A 21048-nucleotide genomic window follows, 5' to 3' on the forward strand; every position below is an offset into this window, starting at 1 on the left:
CACACTCACATGCACACGCGAAATCTATACCTCTCTGACACAGACACATAAAGAGAAGAAAAGGTATGTATACATTTTCTTCAACAAAATGTCTTGCAATTAAAAATACTGTGTTCATATAATTTTTATGATATATATTATATTGCTTACTGCTTGCATACGCTTACTCTTCATTATACTGTAATACTTTGACCACAAGGGACATGGCCATGCAGTAAATGTCTTTTTAGTACTTGTTACATTTTGGTATACTTCAGATACTTGGGCTTGGATTTTTCTTCTTGGAGCATATGTGTAGTGGGAATAGAAGGAGTAAGCAAATAACAGGAATTTCAGTAATTAGTACTTGGAAATAAAAGTACTGATTAGGGAGATAGAGACTAATGGGAGGGCCCTTTTCTATAGAGTGATGGCTAGCCTTCCTGAAAAAGGGACATTTAGTCAGAGATGTGAGTGTAGAGGCCTAGGAGAGTGGTGTGTTTCAACTGCTCTGTACAGTCTCCTGTTTGTGGACTCTCATCACTAAGATGTTACTGGTACTTGGTTGATAGGTTGAGTAGTAGCCTTTACTTGATTACCATTTCTTATACCAGTCTTTATTTAATACCTTGTGGTTATTAAAGTAACGCTAACCAGGCCTTCTATTAATTAAACCCTGATACCCATCTCAAGCATGCTGTCATAATCTCTTTGTTCTGGGCAAATCACATCTTTGTGAGACTTAGAATCATCACACTACTTTGGGTATATGCACATCTTTTGGGGGGACTGTATTTGCCCCCGCAGTGGTAGTTCAGTTTAATAACTCATTTCTGACATGAAGCAAATTTAAAATCATTGTGACTAATGACCAGGTTCATAAGCTGCTCCACCACCATCATTACAATACTTAGCTGTGCTTGAATAATTAAAAATAGACTCACCTGTTGCCTAATATGTCTGTAGGTTTCCACAGAGAACTTGAGTCGAAGCAGCCTTGAGGTGGCACTTGCAATTAGCTCCAGCTTCCTATGCTGCCAAGCATGATTGACATGCTAAGCGTATTGTTTCACTTAGAAATTAATGTCAGAATTAAATAAATGAATTTGTGTGCTTGAATAACACTTTCCTACCAGGAAACCTGATTTTATATTCTACTTGCCTGGATTATGTTTTAGTAATTTGAGGTGTTCTTAGACTATGAAGCAGTAAGCACAGAAACCTATTAAGGAGTTGCCCTTAAACTGCCAGACTTAGAGGTTATATCTCAATGAAAGTTTCATATAGTCTCCATTCTTATTTAAAAATCAGGTATGCGATCTTGGCTTTTACTCTTACTGAACTTGATACCTACTGTTTTTCCACTAGATCTGTATCTAATTTATAGTAAAAGGACCACAAAACCAAAAACCATTTCTGTTTTGGCACCTAGCGCTGTTATAGTTAAGGGTCTGTTGGCATTTCGGTTGCAGCGTTTTCCTAGAAAAGTTTACAACTTGGCAGTCTTACTTGGCTTTAGGCTGAAATGTTGCTATTTCTGTTCCAAAGCAAATTCTTTTTATCAAATTTCATGTGTCTGATGCACTGAGGGAGAAGGATGATTATAGTACTTCTTTTCCTGATGCCTTCACAAATGGTTTGCTTACATGGTAATGTTGTATATGATGTTGTTCATTCTTTAGAAATGCTTTTACATTTATTTATTCATTTTGTGTGAGTCCTTGGATATGAGTGTCACAACCTGCTTGTGGAGGTCAGAGCAACTTGGGAGAGTTGCTGCTCTCCCTCCATTCTGTGGTCCTGGGCATGAAGCTCAGGTTGTCAGGCTTGGAAGTGAGTGCTCTGACCTCTGTGCTGTCTCACCTACCATTGTTGAGCTTATCTTTACATTCTGTTCTTAGCTCAGTAAGAATTTTTGTTATGCAAGTTAAGTGAGTTCTTGAGATGCTGTTACACAACGGTGCTGACTGTTAGCGATTCTGCCTTCTCTACTTGAGGATTTCTCAAAGTGGGGCTCAGAGTCAGTTTAGCTGTTAAGAGAGTTTGCTGTGCAAGCATGAAAACTGTAGTTCAGATCGTGGCTCCCACCAGCTGGCTGTGGTCCTGCACAGGCCTGCGGGCTGAGGGGGCACGTGATTATTGGGGCTTGCTAGCTGCAAGAAAAATGTGAGCTCCGGGTTCAGTAAGAGACCCTGTCTCAAGAAAACAAAGTGAAAAGAGACAGAGGCGGACACCCACCACTCAGCCCTGGTCTATGACCTCCTACCTTCCCACTACACACAGAGGTAACCGAGTAAAAGAAGAGCTTATTAAGGAAGACATGGGGGCACAGGCCTATAATTCTAACATTCTGGTGGCAGAGAGGAGAGCTCATCTCAAAACCAAAAAACAAAAGAAAACAAAAATGATTGGAAGGCAGATCTCTTTTTCAGTGTTACTTCTGTAAAACAGCAGCAATAAGACATAGGATAGGATGAGGAAACTTTGGAAGATAAATGTTCTTTACCTTGATAATGGTGGTATGCTACGCTTCCCGAGCCTCCTTATTCCCTTATTTACTTAGTTTTTGCTGTCTCTTCCTCATTCAAACTCAAGCCAGGCTTGTCTTTGTCCTACATGCCTTGAGGTATAGGCCCTGAGATAAATTTTGGCCCAACAGTGGTAGGCTTATGGGTATTTGCTTGTGTAGACGTTTTTTTCTTTGGGCTGCCAGCTCACAGAAATGACGTGGAGACTTATTATTAATTATGAGAAAGCTCAGCCTATGGCTTAGGCTTGTCCCACTAGCTCTTATAACTTAAATTAGCCCGTATATATTTAATCTACATTTTGTCCTGTGACTTCCTGCCTCTTCTCCATCTTGCACTTCCTGTTTCCTCTCCATGTCATCTGTTTGTCCTCTCTCTCACACCTAGATTCATCTCCTCTTCCTCTCTCTCTGCCTGGAAGTCCCACCTAACTTCTTCCTGCCTAGCTATTGGCCATTCAGCACTTTATTAAACCAATCAGAAGACGCATTGGTAAAGACATTTTCACAATGTACAAAATGATTACTCCACAACGTACGCTTATTTCCAAACTGATCACATTTTATTCATTAAATATTTATGAAGTTTGGTGTATCAGTTATCATTCAATAAAGTTACTGTAATTTTTATTTTGAAATAAATTGGTTAAATTTTCATAGATCTTTTTCTTTTCTTTTTTTTAACTCTCCTTTGAGATTGTATTTTGCTGTATTGTCCAGGTTGACCTTGAATTTGTTTCATCCTGCTTCATCCTATGGGCCAGAATTACAGCTTGAGGTACCACACCGTAGTAGGCTTCACTTCTCAAAGAGTTACGTCACTGTTGTAGTGTATTTTTAGTTACTCTCTAATTGGAAGCTCTCATCATTTACAAACTGAAATGTAAAAGTATGTTGTAGCATTGACTTTGGAATGAGAGACTTGAGTTACTCTCTTTAAAAATATTAATGAAGTCTATACTCTCCTTGGTCAGATTTTGATTGTTTTAGTAGCTTAAATAGTTAGTGTACTTAAGCTTTGGTAGTCTACTCTATTTCCTTAGGAATTACTTAAGATTCATTAGTAGAATACACTCAATTAAGTTAATTATTTTAGTCAGTTCATTCACTGAGATTCTTATTGTCATCCTGTATCTATTAAGTATCCTTTTTGTGTCTAGAGGATCTTGCCTCGAGGTTTTCTACAGTTCACACAGGTAGTTCAGAAATGTTTGTAAATACATTTCAAGAGTTTATTTGAAATGAGCTCTGAAGTGGCGTCCATAAAACTCTCCGTATCTTCTCTGGCATGCTAAGACTCCCTTGCAGCAGCTGTTGTAGTTGAGCGTCCTCTGTAAGCTGCAGTCAGTCAGTTCTTAATGCAGTGAAGGAGGAGGTAGTGCAATGATAAAGCTCTGGTAGTTCTTATCCCAAGGAAACAATGGGAGAATGAGGTATAGACAGAAAAAGTGTTTCCAGTATTCCTGTCCCTATCCTTGTTATAATAGGCACCGCTACTAATGGTCTACTTCCTTTCTGTTCACATATTCTCTCTTTTGGGATTCCTTCATCTCTGCCTCTAAAGGCTAGATTTTAATTGCCTTGTAATTTTCAGTTGAAACTCACTCTCTACAATGGTTGTTCCTGGCAGGCCCTTGCCTGTGCTGGGGGACACTGTGTTCTCTTCACACTGCTAGGTAGGAGAGCACATCAGTGAGGCAGGGGTCCTGCCTGCAGTAATCCTAGGGTATTTTTAATGTCTTTTAATTGCCATTCAGGATGTAAGTGAGACCAGACACAGTTGGGTCTGGTCACACGGTTAGGAGTGCCTACCTCTGTTTATGTAAAACTGAAGTACACTCAATAAATAAACCTGAAGCTGCTGCTTGTGTGTAATTTATTATTACTTAGCATTATTGATTTCTAAGCAGCATGAAACAGTCTTGTTATGCTCTGCATGTTTTTATTTTGTTTGATCTGGGCGTAGCACTTGGGGAGGGGTGAGAGAAAAGATGGAATTGAGAATTTGATTAATTAGAGTCAGAGCCTTGTAAGTACTATGAAAATAGTTATTTTCTCCAGATGTCTGATTTTCATAATTTGATGTTGATAGATAAAAATTACATGAAGTTAAGTTTAATTAGTCTCTTTGTATTTGCCATGCAGTTATATGTTTTTCCTGCATTCCTTTGAGTGTTCTAGTTGGGAACATTTTAAATTTGCTGAAGATTTCATGACGGTTCCTTTCTTTCCTGTTGGAACAGGAACAGTGGTCTTACCTTCTCTTTCTTGCCTTACAGGGATTTAACCTGTCCTGATGGTGGACTGTTGTTTTGTATTTAGCTCCACTTATCAAGGATATGAAAATAGAGGCTTTTTTCCTTATGTTCACTGGGAAATTTACACACGGCAGTGGATGTTGTTCTGTTGCTGTACAGGCTGCTGTCATCGCGGTCATCGTCCCTGGCTGCCCTGCAGAGGGCATTGTTCTTAGAGAGGTTTTTTAAAAAAATAAAACAGTGTGAGGCCTGGCATACAAGTAGTTTTATCATTAATTAATTTCATTGCTTGTAATTCTTTTTATGTGTGAGAGTAATACTTGTTTTCAAGCAACCAATATTTTTAATGTGCAGTGCCCATATAGTAAGAGTACAAAAAGTCTTGGCAGACACTGAAATAGGTAATTGGCTTTTCTAGCCAAGATAGCTTTGTAAAACTTTCTGAAAATGAAGGAATGGGAGGAAAATAATATTTTTTTCGCTAATGACATATGAACCCTTTATGCTAGGCTGCAGAGCTTTCTCATTTCACATTCTTTTGTTAGGAGAGCATCTGAAGAAAGTAGTTTATTTACTGTAATTGTTAAATGTCTGTCAGCATTCAGATTGTTGAAAGAATTGTTTTCATTTACAATCCTGGGTAGAGATGAGAGTTTTCTAAAACTCAGAGATAATTTTAAGAAAGACATAAGAACAAACATGTAACTGACTTCAAGACTTGGAATCTGTAATAGCAACTTTAAATCAGCACTTAAAAATATTTGATGATATCTCATGGTCTTTAATTGGGCTGAATTTTGATATTCTTATTTATATTCTTATTAATACTAATATAAAATCATGTTTTCATAATCCAACATTTGCCTTGGACTGAGACCTTGGACTCAGCTCCATTCAGAAACAGACTATCTTTGGTGGGCCATTGACATTGACAGGAATCTGTAATAGCAACTTTAAATCAGCACTTAAAAATATTTGATGATATTTCATGGCCTTTAATTGGGCTGAGTTTTGATATTCTTATTTATATTCTTACTAATACTCATATAAAATCATGTTTTCATAATCCAACATTTACCTTGAACTGAGACCTTGGACTCAGCTCCATTCAGAAACAGACTGTCTTTGGTGGGCCATTGACATTGACAGGAAGGATTCCACATCTGATGCAGAGTGCGCTCGGTGGATGGCTGAGTAGGGTGGCGAGAGAGCAGAAGCACAAGCTTGCTGGGAGGTGAAGACAGACTTTGTCCCCCTCCATTTCAGCTGCTGGGTTTGTTCTGAAAACTATAAAGTTAAACTTTTTGGAATTGTTACTATCCCAAGTGGGAATATAAACTATATTGAACAAAATTTATTTAGCTTGTTAAAAAGTCAACATAAAACTGTGGTTAATTAGTTTATAATATTACATCACTTCTAGTAGAGGCTCAAACTAGTACCCGGTAAGAGGAGCTGCCTCAGGTGAGCTGCCTGCTGCCTGTATGAGCTTTAAGATAATGATGAGTTTAAATTCCCTCTTAGAGCTAAGTGAGAATAAAACTGGAGGCAATAAATATTCTTGGCCAGGGCCATTAAATGAAAAAGCTGGGAATTCTCCAGCTCTTGACTTCAATTGTTTGTTTATCAACTGGCGCCTAGTCTGGAGTCAAGAGCTGGAGATTTCTATCTGGGACAGAACTTTGAAACTCTTGCAGGACACTTTCATTTCAGCTGAAGGTAACTTGAGTTTATAGCTTTGGCTTTAAAGATTACTAATGATTTACTCATTTCCTTACCATTTAACCGAGAGGACTTTTTCCCAGGAAGGGATCTGTGTTTATTTAGGGCTTTTGTCTGCGGAGGGATTAAAAGGCAGCCCACCAGCATTGTGAACTTGATGGTAATAAAAGGTCACCAAAACACACCATAAAAACATTCTTACCATGGAATTAATTATACAGTGTAATTTTACAAAGCAACTTGGTTACTCCAGCCTCACCCTCCTCCCTAAACGTTTTGTTATTTGAAATGAAAACTTTAGTACAAAATTGCTTTGTGAAAACATGTTTTGCCTCCTTTTATGGTTTAAACCTCGAGGAAATTGTCCTGTGCATTCATGCAGTTCATTGCTTAAAGACCTTAAAATTTCTGAATACAAATTATTTTTCAACCATTTTACCATCTTTTGGGAAGATGGTAGAGTAGTTGAAAAGAGGTAGTTGGTGCTCTAAGGAATGCCCAACTTGTGGAAACCTAAGTCTTGGTCAGAGTTCATCTGTGCCACCAGGGGGCATTGCATCCAAACCTGCTTGTGATGAAGGAAAGATTTTAAGATGCATTAGTTTTTGTTTGAGAGAATGTAAGACATTTCCTAGAGCTTTGCTTTTGATGTTGGCTTAAAAATACAACTGATAGTTAATAAAGTGTCCATTGAGCTGAGTAGACTTGTGAGTTTTATAGATACTGTAATACAATGTTTGGCTATTTATTTATTTGTTGCACTGGTCTGGACAATAGATGGGGGATCCTTCTTGTAAACACGCCCACAGATATTTCAGAATCCCTTCGTGCCTGTGCACACATGCTGCTCATGCTCATGCCTGATAAAAATATGCTAGCAGGCTGCACAGACAGAAATTTTTGAAAAGATGACGAGGCCTTTAAAAGGTTCAGGTTGGTCTTTTTCACAAGCTTACCTATGAAACTCATTAGGCAGTTTATGTTCACATCTTAAAAGTTGTTTTGAGGTAAGTTCATGAATTTTCTATACTGGTTTTTTTTAACGAATCTTCATAGCTTTTTGAATCAGCTCATTTTTAAAAAGTGATAATATAAAACAAAAAGCGCTTCATTATAAATTTTATAAAAGTGAGATCTTTTCATTAAAATACATATTCGTGTTGTTTTTTTTTGGTTTTTTTTTTTTTTTTTTTTTTTTTTGGTTTTTCGAGACAGGGTTTCTCTGTGGCTTTGGAGCCTGTCCTGGAACTAGCTCTTGTAGACCAGGTCATGTTGTATTTTTATGAGCCATTGTAAATATAAGTTAATAAACAGTACCCAAACAATTAAATTATTTAATACAGATGACCAGTTGGAATAAATGCAGTTCCCTGTATAATCCTTGGATTTTTATTCTATAACAGTGTGTACTTACCGTGCAGAGAGGTGACTAATACTTGGCTTTGATCATTTATTAGCATGCATTATGAAATTTACTCACTGTATACCCTTGCCTCTTCTCTGGGGCTTCTTAATGTGCAAAGCCTGTAAGAAACATATATGTTTTCAAAGTAAAGGCCGGAGCTCCCACCTTGATGTTCTCGTTTAGCAACAAAATAAAACACTTCCCTTTCACAGGGTGAATTAGTAAAATTCTTCCCTCTCTTACTGTCTCTCTTATATTGTGAATTATTGGTTAACATGTGTGTTGTACTAAAATATAGTCTATATTACTAGAGACTTTCTTTGTGTTAAAATTATAACTTCTCACTTGAAAGTGGTCTATGCAGGGATATTCGTGACATTTGACCCTGCGTATTTTACTTTTAAACTTGATATAACAGTCTGCTTCCTAACTTTGTTGTATGCTAATATTTCTACTTACTTCACATCAAAATGCTGCTGTAATTCCTCTGTAGCTTCCGTGTCCTATGTCTGGAATCGCCTTTGCTGCCCATGAATTGCTTCTTGACGTGTCAGTTTTTCTCATTCAGGTTTTGTGAGCTTTGTAGCCAACATTTTAAAAAAAATCAAATTTGATACAGTAATCTGGTTTTACAAAAATTGTACTTAGTATACATAATTATAATTGAAGCAGGTTTCTTGGCCCAGTATGTCAGATTTATGTATTAAGAGTAAGTAAATGCAAATCTTGCGTAATAAAAAAATAATTGTCTACAGTGACTGTGCTTGATTATTTCTGTAGCATTAACTGTTTTGTTGGAATTCTAGAAATTAATTGTCTTCATTAATAATAGCGATGGGTAGAAAATCCTTACTCATTAGCATGTGTGCCATTTTGTAATGAAACATTTTGCGTTTTGGCTGCTCTCATTTCACTTGGAAATAGTATTGGCCTGGACGAATGTTGCCATGGGAACATCCATATAGATATAAAGATAAGACTGCCTAAAGTCGGAGGAGGGGCACTGTAAATACTACTGGCCTAGATGATCTGTGTTCCGTGTGTGTTGGTGGGTATGGGTTGGGGGTGGTTAGTTCAGATGAGACGGGAAGAAAGCTGTATCAACTGTTGAGTGTTAAAGCCATTGAGGATGGAAGGAAACATTTTGGGATTTGAAATGTTTTTCATTTGTATTTGTTTGGAAGTTTTTGCACAATAAAACTGCATTGATGAGAAGTATATTCATTTGATTTAAGATTAAAAAATGTTTAACTCAGTTAAATCTGTTAGTTTAAAAGTTAGCATTTTGGCCTTTGAAATGGCTTTAGTTATTGAAGATGCCTGTCATTGTTTTTCTGATAGCTGAAATAATGAACTAACTGGTTAGGAGGTGGTCATCATGGCTTTGAAAGAAAACTGACTGGCATTGAGCTTTATAGAGTTTTTTTTAACATTTGATTTTTAAAATTAGGCATTTTTTGTAATTTTTTAAATATTAGGCAAGAAAATAATGACATACTGGATCTGAATGTTTATTAATAGTAAAGGCAAAAATAAAACAAGAAATGATGACAGTAAAATCAAGTACTAAATAGATTTTAGATTCTTTAGAAATACGTAAGATAATTAGGTATCACTGCTAGGAAAGATGATTAGAGATCAACCGGCTTTAACTGTACAAAGTCACATTTTAGTAGACAATTAAATTACAGATAGCAAGGCAGCTGTGCCAGTGTGGTGAGTTTGCATAGTAAAAAGATCATTATCACTGTACTTGTAACACTGGATTTGGGTTTTCACAAATACATTAGGGGAAAAGAAAGACAGAAATTGTTTAAACTTACCTTTTAATCCATCCAGAGAAAAAGTAAAGCTGCCAAGATAATAAACATCCAGAAGTTTTCAAAATGAAAATGAATAATTTAAAAGATGTGTGAGGATGCTCTAGCTTGGGAGAAGGAGGCTTAAAAATGGCAAAAACTTCCTGATGTCAGTTAACCAGCAGTGGGAAGTGTATTGTTTTCAAGACTGCATAAACAGTGCTGGCATCTTTGTGCTGTAGGCTGTTGGGATGGGTCTTTGAGAAGTGAATTGGGATGCAGAAAGTTAACCAGTGGACTTTTGTGGCATGTAAATCATTGGGAATAAGAGTAAAGAATGAGAATGTTTATAAATAAAGTTGGCCAAATTCTGCAATTAAGATTCAAAGATGTACAATCACAGCACCTAACGTATTTTTTCTATATACTTATTTATTTATTTTTTATTTATTTTTCATCCCCCTCCCCCCTGCAACATAGGGTATCTCTGCATAATAGCTCTGGCTATCCTGGAACTCACTTTGTAGACCAGGCTGGCCTTGAACTCAAGAGATCCCTGCCTGCCTCTGCCTCCTGAGTGATGGAATTAAGGGCGTGTACCACCACTGCCCTGCTAATGATACCCACTTTTAAATATACTTTTGGTGTGCACATCCACTTAATTCTAGGCATGGCTTCTCTCATTTATTTGTTTCTTTGTTTATGAGGTGGGTCAGGGTTGTGTGTTCCCTGGTGTGTGAATGATGGTCAGAAGACCATGTGTGTTCTTAGGATCTTTGAACTTGGTGGTAAGCATCATTAGCCACTAAGCTATCTTGTCAGCCCTAGACTTAGCTTCAGAGTAATGAAAGGTTGATCTAAATTGCATTTTTGGCAAAATAAGTAATAAGATTAATGAAATATCAAGTCTTTAAAAATAAAAATAGCCAAGAAAATGAAAGTAAGAACTTCTCTGAAATTTTGGAATTTGTAAAATGGAAGTGGCGGGGTTCCAGTGTTTCCAGCTGTGGGCTAGCATTTCCAACTTCGGCACCCTTGATCTCCGAAATTCAGAACAATGGCAAAGCAGGTTTCACACATCAGATTCTCTTAAAACCTTCCAAGAAATCTCTTTTCCATTATACCCTGGAGAGTGCAGGTGGGCGAGTAGGTTGGTTTTAACTAAAGTAAGTACAGAAAGAGTCATTCTTGATAAGGTCCTGTTAAAGCTGTTAGGATAGACTTTGTAATGTCACAGAAGATTGTATATCAGTGAGGGTTAAATATATCGATGAGATGAAGACATCAAAATTTCTCATTGTTTCCGTCCAGTAAACCACAAGATAATAGTTGCAATATTAAATTACAACTAGTGGTGTACTTTTTTACTGAGTCGTAAGTTGTATATACTGTCAATGGTGAGTCTTATTGCTGAATACTGAAGTATATCTTTGTAATCACACATACTAAAATTCTCGTTGACTCACAGGCAAGTTTTAAAAGTTTTCTAAATAAAACACGTTGGGGATCTTTTTATCATTTCAACTCCTACTCCCCCCACCCCAAGTTGAACAGATTCAAACACTTAAAATAAAAATGTTTTAAGTTACTTACATGGGGTTTTTAGTTGGGAAATAATTCTTTCCATGTTTTAATAGGGTAACTGTGAGAGAAGGTATTACAGAATGGCAATTCAGTGGAACATGACAAAGTATTTCTGCTAATTTTGTTTGTAGCTGAAATACCACAGAGCCTTTTCCTTTTTCTAGTAACCAAACAAGTTCTTTTTTTTTTTTTTTTTTTTTTTTTTTTTTTTTTTTTTTTTTTTTTTTTGGTTTTTCGAGACAGGGTTTCTCTGTGGCTTTGGAGCCTGTCCTGGAACTAGCTCTTGTAGACCAGGCTGGTCTCGAACTCACAGAGATCCGCCTACCTCTGCCTCCCAAGTGCTGGGATTAAAGGCGTGCGCCACCACCGCCCGGCCCAAACAAGTTCTAAAATGGGTGTGGTGGCTTCCATCTGTAATGCCAGATCCAGAACATAGGAAACTGCCAAAATGTTGAGGCCAGCCTGGACTGACATTGTCTCAAAGGGAAATAATTTTGCTAGCTCTGCTTTGATCTTTGAAGATCCTCTGCTTGCTATGTCTCTCCACAGAGTCAAACTAACTGTCACAGTGACTGTGCATATTGTATCAGCCCATGCATAGTGACCTTTGGCTTCCTCACTCAAACCCGAGAATCCAGGTGTCATGTAGTGGTAGTTCACAGCTGAGTCTTACCACTGAGGCAAGAGGCTTGCCAAAAGTATAAACAGACCCCATTTTAAAAGTACACAACTTGGGCTAGAGAGATGGCTCAGTGGTTAAGAGCACTGTCTGCTCTTCCAAAGGTCCTGAGTTCAAATCCCAGCAACCACATGGTGGCTCACAACCATCTGTAATGAGGTCTGGTGCCCTCTTCTGGCCAGCAGGCATACACACAGACAGAATATTGTACACATAATAAATAAATAAATTTAAAAAAAAAGTACACAACTTCCCCACCCCAAAACTTTTCTCATTAGACTTTTCTTCTTCTATCAAACTTTTTAAGGTGATGGAAAGTGTTTTAAGTATACTTACCTGCTTTAAGTATACTTAACACTGTGTGCACTTTAATTTATTCCAAGATTGTCCTATTTCCTCCGATTGGGGTTAGGGGAGGCACACAGCTGCTCAACTTTAATTTAGCATAGTCTAAGATTTATTTCAGGTGCTTAAGTACCCTAATGTGCCTGATTTTGTGATGCAGACATTTTTCCTAAAACTCAGTAGCAGCTTGCAGGAAAGAACAAGAAGGCCCTTCTTCCTCTTGTGTTGTGTGTTCAAAAGGGAAACAAACCAGTAATATTCCTGCAGCTTGGAACACTAAAGAGCCTGCCACGAGTCCCCAGGTTATTTTGGAAATAATATATACAGGCTTTTCATTCCAGAGTTTTCTGTTTACAATATATCAAGTTATTTTCAGAAATGCTTATTATATAAATTGCTGTGAAAGGAAAGGATGAGAGAAGATAAGCAAAAAACTTCTGGAGGAAAAACTTTCCTTTGTGTGTGCATGTCAGGAGCCGTGTCCCCCCAAAATTTACAGGAAGCACCGCCGTGAGGAGTTTTGCAGAGGGCTTCACTTTCCAATTGTATTGAGAATAGTTTCATTGACAAAGCCTATCCCACACCCAAATTAACTGTTAATAGGGAGCTATCTGTTAGTGGAACCTGCCTCACATTCCAAACTATCTAGAGAACTAGGTGTGTCAACTTGTGAACTCCTGGCAGAGGAATCGTGACCTGACCGATCGTAACCTCTTGGACTACATGACGGGCATGGACCACGTGGCAAGGTCCCGTGCCCCAGCCCCCCAAGCTCCTCGTCCAGGGGCTATATAAGCTGTAACCATGACTCTAATAAACAGAGGCTTCGACAAATATGCCTAGCCTCCTTCCTCCTTATCAGCCTATGTCTTTCAGGTGGTGCCTCTCCGTGACCCTGGAATAACTGACCAGCCAGGCAGGTTACAAACCCTAGACAGAGTAACCCGTCAAGGCGGTCTACATGTGCACATATATGTGTATGCTGAGTGCTTGCTGGTGTGTGCTTGCATGTGGAAGCCCACGATGGATGTCAGGAATCCATTGCTGTTTGTCTTATTCCTTGCTGCCGGCTCTCTTCCTCAAACTTAAGAGCTCACTGATGTGGTGAGCCTGGCTTACCAGATTGTCTGGGGGTCATCTGTCTCCGTCTTCCAGGGCTTGAATTACAGGCAGGCTGCCAAGCCTACTCATCATTTATATGATGAGGATCCAAACTCTGATCTACACAGTTGCAGGGCAAGTGTTTTTACTATGGAGTTATCTTGCCAGCCCCTAAATACTTTGAGATAAATAGATTCTGATTCCTAGGGTGATAGCACAAGGAAATAATGATTATTACTGAATAGAAAGTTACTCACTCAGTAGTGATGAGACCTGAAATTCAGTCAAGAATACTTTTGTATGGTTTTGATCTTTCTTGTTGGTTGGATTGTAAGGATGCTTTAGTGTGATGGTTCTCAACCTGTGGGTCCCAATCCTGTTTTTTTGGGGGGCTCAAATGACCCTGTCATAGGGTATCAGATATTTACATTACAATTCAAAACAATAGCAAAATTACAGTTATAAAATAGCAACAAAAGTAGTGTTATGGTTGGGGTCACCACAATATGGGGTACTATATGTAAGCGTTGCAGCATTAGGAAGGTTGAGAACCTCTGATTTAGTAGGTTCTGTGATTATGGGAAGACCAAGTTTGTATCAGTGATATATATTATCTTTTCTTGCCAGAATGCAAGCAAATTCATGGGCAGGGAAGGGCAGTTCTTGATCTTTCCACGCATCAGTAGCACCTACAACTCCAGTTCCAAGGGACTCAGTGCTTTCTGGCCTTCTCAGACACCATACACATGTGGTAAATGGAAATCCCCGTGGCACACACATAAATAAAAAGAATAGGTGCATCTTTTTTTTTGTTTGTTTGGTTTTTTGTTTTGTTTTGTTTTTCAAGACAGGGTTTCTCTGTGGTTTTGGAGCCTGTCCTGGAACTAGCTCTTGTAGACCAGGCTGGTCTCGAACTCACAGAGATCCGCCTGCCTCTGCCTCCCGAGTGCTGGGATTAAAGGCGTGCGCCACCACCGCTCGGCTAGGTGCATCTTTTAAAATGTGATTGTTATTATTTTTTAAGATAGAGGGTACAACTTTAAGAAGGTTGACTGTGATTTTCCAGAAGGTGTGTGAGTGTGAACCTGAGACAGAGTTGCCAGGAAGGGAAGATGATGTGGGAAAACTGGTAATAAAGATGAGCAAAGTGAGGGATGCTGTGGAATTCTGGTTTTGTTGAGTAAAGGAGAAAGTTGGGGAGCTCTGGAGTACTATATTTGAGTGAAAATTTAATTGGAAGGAAGACACTGCTTGTAGTGGCTTATGCTTTTTCAGATAGTGCCTGCCATATAGACTAGTTTACATCATTATATAGTTCCTCACCGTAGAGACCACACTAACCCTGTTACATAGCGCCTCACCGTATTAAACCACAGTAACTCCATGAAACAGTGCTTCACCAAATAGACCGTACTTGCCTCATTACATAGCGTAAACTGTCCTTCAGCTTGTCTTCCTGCTTCAGCCTTCTGAGCTCTGGGACTGGGGTGCACACTGCCACTCTACTGTTTAATGCTGTCTTTGTTATTATTGTTGTTTTTATGATGGTATCTTTCTATTAGAGATTAGACTAGAATTCATTGTGTAGCTTAAGCTGGTCTCAACTTGGAATTCTGCCTTTGTCTCCTGAGTTCTGGGATTACAGGTATCAAACTTGTTCTTCTGAATGATAATTTTGGTACTACACCAAAATAAATTGTTGGCACTTACCTTTTAATCTGTAGTATATGCCTGTCACGTGACTCTGGGAATTAGAAGTTTTGGGAGAGTAGGAAATGAGCGGTCTGTGGGGTCATGACCTTCCATTTCTATGCTTTCCACTGTTGTGGCTGTACCTCTTGACTTGCCTCTTCCATTACTCTACCAAAACATTTTATTTTATTATCTGAGAAATAAATTGGTTTTGTTGTTATTTCTTCCACATACCATAGTAACTCTGAATTTAATTTTCACTGGCAATTAAAAAGTGAATGGCTTACCTTTTATTTATCTGTTTTAAATGCTCTTGAGTTTTTATATGATGCAATTAAAATATACACACTATTAATAAAAAGCCACCAGACATTTACATATAACCTTCCTTGCAAATTCTTTTAGGGAGAAGACTCTTTAAAAAACTAATTTTGAGTAAATACTATTTAACTTTATTTGTATTGTTTTGTTTATATTAATTTTTCCTTTTGAAGTTTTAAAATTAATAAAGAGTTTAAGTATAAAAGATCCAAAATAAAGTTTAAGATGGGAAATGTATCTAATTGCATGTAGTTTTTTTCTTTTTTTGTAGAACAGTTTTTCTGTAAATATTCTTTCCTTTTTAACCCTTATTTAAATTACATTAAATTATACATGAAGAAGGCATTTAAGATCCTTTTTTGTTTGGATGCCAGGACCACAACTCTGACTGGCCTGGAGTTGGTATATGAATATGTCTTTGTACGATACTTGCTTTCTGAAGGACTCTTCAATTATTCCTTCTCAGTGATGATCTAAAGGGATGCATAAGATCAAGTCAGTGTCCCTTTAAGGTGTTCTGCACTAAACCTTTATCTGGCAGAGATGATGCTGTTACATCTGCTTTGTCTTGGCTGTGCTGGTGCAGACTTTCTGCTTTGCTTTTCAGTATTCAGTGGATGCGTCATTTCTGAAGGGAAATGGTGGTAAAGCTGTGGGAACAAAGTCCTCGTTTCCCGTCTTTGTTGGTATTTGTGGGTTCCTAATCTCCTAAGCGTCTTGGGATGGAGATCTCTGCATCTCAATCAGGAATGAGTAGTTTTTATGGTGAGGAAGAAGGGAAAGATAGTATTGAAGCAATTCCTGTCTAGGTCTGCAAAGAGCAGATTGCATTTGGCTGTCAGTGGTGTTAAGTTTATGGCCCCTTTTTGGGAAAGTGCTATTAGGGCTTTGGAGACCTTTATCTTCCTCTGTTTTGCTGTAGCAGATGAACTGTTCTCTGGCGATTTTGCTGGGTATGATAAATGTAGTACTAAAACCCCTAAGGTGGAAGTTTGATCCGAAAGGATTAGTTTCTGTTTCCTGAAAATGGAATCACTGTGTTCAAATTATCCAACAAGCCCTCTGTCGGATCAGCAAGCACGTATACTTCTAGTTTCCTTTAGAACGGTGTAGGGATGCAGACCACAAATGATGGGCGGGTCAGTTTTGTCTGAGACAGAATTAGTAGTAGAGGTAGTCAAACCTTTTCCACCAGAACTTCTAGGGAGAAATGTCTTTTATCAAAGAAGGAAGAAAGCAGCGAGTTCCAGGGATCTTTTATATTATAAAATGAATGGTCCAGGGACAAAATGTTGAGGTCTTTGATTCACCCAGCATAGCTCTTCTTAGTTTTATTCCTCCAAAATATTTCTTTGTGACCATTTCTTATGTTCTAGGTTATGCTTCCCTGTCTGTCTTTGTTGTTTAGTTCTGCTTAGCCTGACTAGTGGTATTTTAAGGTAACTGTACACTTCAGTAGCTTTTATGCAGTCCTGGTTTATCAGCGTTGGTTGTAGGTGTTAGCTCCTACCTAGCTATTGGATTGATATACATGTCTGATTAAATTCTTCTAACAAGTAAATGTGTTAGTAAAAACAGGTAAGAGGTCAAATGACGTGCTATCTGAAGACAGTTTTTCTTCTTTCTTGTGTAGTTCATACTTCAGATGCTTTGATACAGGTGAAGGCAAGTTTATAGCTCCAGTTGAGTATGTAAGGTGATTTGTAAATTATTATTCTCACATTTCATTTATGTGTCTTAGTATTTCCTTTCTTTACAGTGGCAATCAACAATTAATGTTCATGGCTCTGAAACTCTTTCTTTAAGTTTCTTTATATTTTATGTTCTAGCTTTATATATTCCTGCCAACAATAGCAACAAAGGAAAGATAATAACCCCTGAGCGGCTTGGTACCCGCCTTTAATCCCAGTGTTTGGGAGGCAGAGGCAGATGGATCTCTGAGTTTGAGGCCAGCCTGGTCTACAGAGCGAGTTCCCAGGACAACCAGGACTACATAGAGAACCCCTCCCCACCCAATAGCAATATTTATAATCTTTTTGTTGTTTTGGCTAGATGGTTTTTCCAGTGCTGATGATGTAACCCTAGAGCCCTTGCACATGCTGGACAAGCTCATAGCCCTGAGCAAAATCTCCTTCCCTTGGCTTTTTCAGATGGGGAAGATTATATATCCCCAAATGCCCTTGACCTTGGAATCATCTTTAAACCTGTATTGAGGGGACATAATAATTTGTGCTTAAAATAGCAGGTAGGCCGTGAATTAGCATCTCTATAAGACATCCTCCAAATTACAAAGGAAGGGAAGCACCGAACCTCTAAACTATTAAGTCATCAGCTTCGGTCAACATCTCTTCTCAGGTAATCTACATTCTAACAAAAGAAACTGGGAGCAGCACATCCTGGCTTTTGTTAAGGCAGAGACAGTTTGTCTGCAGAGCTATGTGACCAGCTCAGACCGGGCTAATGGCTTCTGTGCCAAATCGAAATATGGGCCCACAATATGCTTACCATGCCCAAAGCCCTGGGTTTAGTCAGTCTGAATCATAGAGAAGAGAGAGAGAATGGTAGATTGTCTTGGTGGTACCTGGAGTCCACTCAGTTCTTTGACTGGGGTTATAGCTCTAGAGATACAGCACATAGAAGTTGTTAGACTTTGGCAGTTTGCTTCATAGTGCAGTAGCTCCTTAAGCTGTTGGAAGACTAGTGACTTCCAGCAACATGTAGCTTTCTATAGTCTGTCAGGAGGCCTGCTGTATTTTTAATATTCAGTAACAATCATTTTCCAATCCTTTCCTTTTCTGTATGATTTCCATTTTGCTTGTATGTTTTACTTTAAAAAATACCTCATTTTCACTGTCTGCCAGATCTTGGTTCAGTACTGGTAAATTTGAGAGATCTGTGTTCTCTCTTTAGTGCTGTAGTCCACATGTTTATGCCATCTTTGAAAATAACTTAAAATCCTGTTTGGAAGTTCTTATTCCTAAAATAATGTGGGGGAGTCCCCCGGGGGGCTCACGGAGCAGCAAGCTCCGGTGGGTCCCGCAGAGTTCCCAATGCCCGGCGGTTGTGAGCAGACCCATGGACACAGAAAGTAGCCATAAAAGCATTTATTAAAAGGGGAGAAAGGGGAGAGGGAGGGAGAGAGAGAGAGGGAGAGAGAGAGAGAGAGGGAGAGAGAGAGAGAGAGAGAGAGAGAGAGAGGGAAAGAGAACCAGAGAGAGCGCGGCCACGCTGAAGAAACAAAAGGAGAGAAGGAGAGCCAAAATGGCGCGGGCAGGTCAGAGGTCAGATGGCGTGAGCAGGTCAGAGTGGGTGTGGCTTGTCCCTTAAAGGGACAACAAAGCACAACATTCCCAGGTCTTCTTTATAATAAAAAGCAGGAGACAAGACACCACAGCCCAAAGGAACTGGGGCGGCGAACTCTCAAGACTGCTTCCTGCTGATTGTGGGCGTCGTCTTTTGGGGGGGGGGCGCGAGAGAAGGCTGGGTGCTGGTCACATCCTGGCATGGCTGGTCTCTTTGCCTTTGACTGGTGTCTGTGGCATGAAAATTGTCTGGTGTCCCTAAGGTATTGGCAGAACAAAAACAAAGTTAAATTAAGAAAAAAAAAATTTAGGACCAGGGAATTGAGGGGGTATCTGACCTGTTTAAGATGGATTTCTTAATTCGGCTCCCTTTTGGTGAGGTCACCTCGCAAAACCTCAACCTGGCGAAACCTCTCAGCTGTCAAACTGTCAGAGATCTTTGAGAAGGATAAGATTTTACTTGAGTTACTGATTAAAAAATGACAGAGAACTTACTTGATTGGCACCCAGAGCTACTCTTTTTTGGGTCCTCCATGGTCGCTGAAGGTTGCATTTGACCTTTGCTGTTTAGCGCAGGGCCTATCAGGCTACAGAAGACCCTGTGGGCTAAGAAATCTGTAGGAAGACAGGCCTACCTTGACCTGAGCAGCTAGCCACGTCTGGAGGTCTTTACTTTAGACGAAAGGCAGGTTTGCCCAATGGTCAGCGCTCTGCAGTCGAACCGAAATGCAGAAGGATGTTGTTCTGCGCGCATCTGTCTTCTTTGGAGGGAGCAGAGAGCTGCTGCTAGGAGCCAACCTGTCTCTTTTTGTTGTTGTGAGAAGTTTTTTTTTTAATAATTAAATATTTAAATATCACATTCCCTAGATCTCTGAGCAGTTGAGAGCTGTTTATCAGGTATAACTATAGTATAGAATTTGTTTGGAAAGCTGGGTCTGAGCTTGACCACACTGGCTCTCAACAGGTAAGATTTACATTTGTAAAAAGGTAGAGAGAGGGAAAAAGTCACCTGACCCATCTGGCCCTCAGCCAAGATGGCGACTGCCGCGTGTAATCTGCTCTTGGAGAGCAGCCATGCCATAACAAAAGCTGCAGCGGGAAGGGGCAAAAGGCTGGAACCGAAAAACGGCTGTCTATAGTTTTAATGGGGCCACTTATTTGGACAGAGACGGATAAATGTAAGGCATTAAAGCATGAGGCCGGAGTGATAGGTCTGGATGGCTTGGCTCCCATGGTCAAGGCCGTGAAAACACCCGCAAAAAGCCGTGGCATCTCAAGCCTACAAGGGGAACGGCTCCCCGTTAAGGCGAGATGTAGATGGCACGAACACCCAGGCCCTGTGAAAAGGCGTCCGATTTCACAGGGGGGGTGCTATTACCTGGCTGAGTCGAATTCAGCCAAGGTCAGGCCGCACCGTAGCGGCGTGCCGCACCGTAGCGGCAGTTACGACGAAAAGAAGGAAGAAAAGGAATGAAACGAGAGAGAAAAAAAAAAGTGAGAACTGGAGACCCCGGGCCTCCAGGGGCGGGTGAGCTGAGGGGCAGGCTAAGGCCACGCCGTCCCAGGCACAAGCTTAGCACAGGAGACAAGCCGAATTGAATGCCAGCGAAGGGAAAAACCGAAAAAAGATGGTTAAGCTGGCCAAAATGGGGCACTCACGATTAGAAGCCGGTGTTGTTTGGAGGAGCTGTGTCCAGGCAGATGGAACACGTGGGTCGTGTAGAGAAGGTCCTCGGGTCCTGATCCTGCCCCGGGAGGGAGCTCAGAGTTCCAGACGGCGCCTAAAGCCGGAACTCTGGCCCCGGGTGGAAGTCCGGGCTGCACGAATCATCCGAGTCACAGCACCAATCTTATTCCTAAAATGATGTGCGGGAGTCCCCCGGGGGGCTCACGGAGCAGCAAGCTCCGGTGGGTCCCGCAGAGTTCCCAATGCCCGGCGGTTGTGAGCAGACCCATGGACACAGAAAGTAGCCATAAAAGCATTTATTAAAAGGGGAGAAAGGGGAGAGGGAGGGAGAGAGATAGAGGGAGAGAGAGAGAGAGAGGGAGAGGGAGAGAGAGAGAGAGAGAGAGAGGGAAAGAGAGGGAAAGAGAACCAGAGAGAGCGCGGCCACGCTGAAGAAACAAAAGGAGAGAAGGAGAGCCAAAATGGCGCGGGCAGGTCAGAGGTCAGATGGCGTGGGCAGGTCAGAGTGGGTGTGGCTTGTCCCTTAAAGGGACAACAAAGCACAACAGAAGTAACGGTATACATTATTATAAACATGGCTTCATAGCCATTGGATTTTCTTAATGCTTATCTTTTAATTTTTCCTCTTTGCTTATGTTTTTCTTTTC

At 39.9% G+C, this 21048-nt stretch overlaps 1 protein-coding gene across 1 annotated transcript in view; it reads left to right on the forward strand.

The window, feature by feature from the left end:
* Positions 1-21048, forward strand: part of Hibadh (3-hydroxyisobutyrate dehydrogenase) — a 105411-nt gene that overhangs the window by 24901 nt on the left and 59462 nt on the right. The gene's annotated exons all lie outside the window — the stretch shown is intronic.

Source organism: Chionomys nivalis, chromosome 1 (assembly GCF_950005125.1).
Source record: "Chionomys nivalis chromosome 1, mChiNiv1.1, whole genome shotgun sequence".
NCBI classification, from domain to species: Eukaryota; Metazoa; Chordata; class Mammalia; order Rodentia; family Cricetidae; genus Chionomys; species Chionomys nivalis.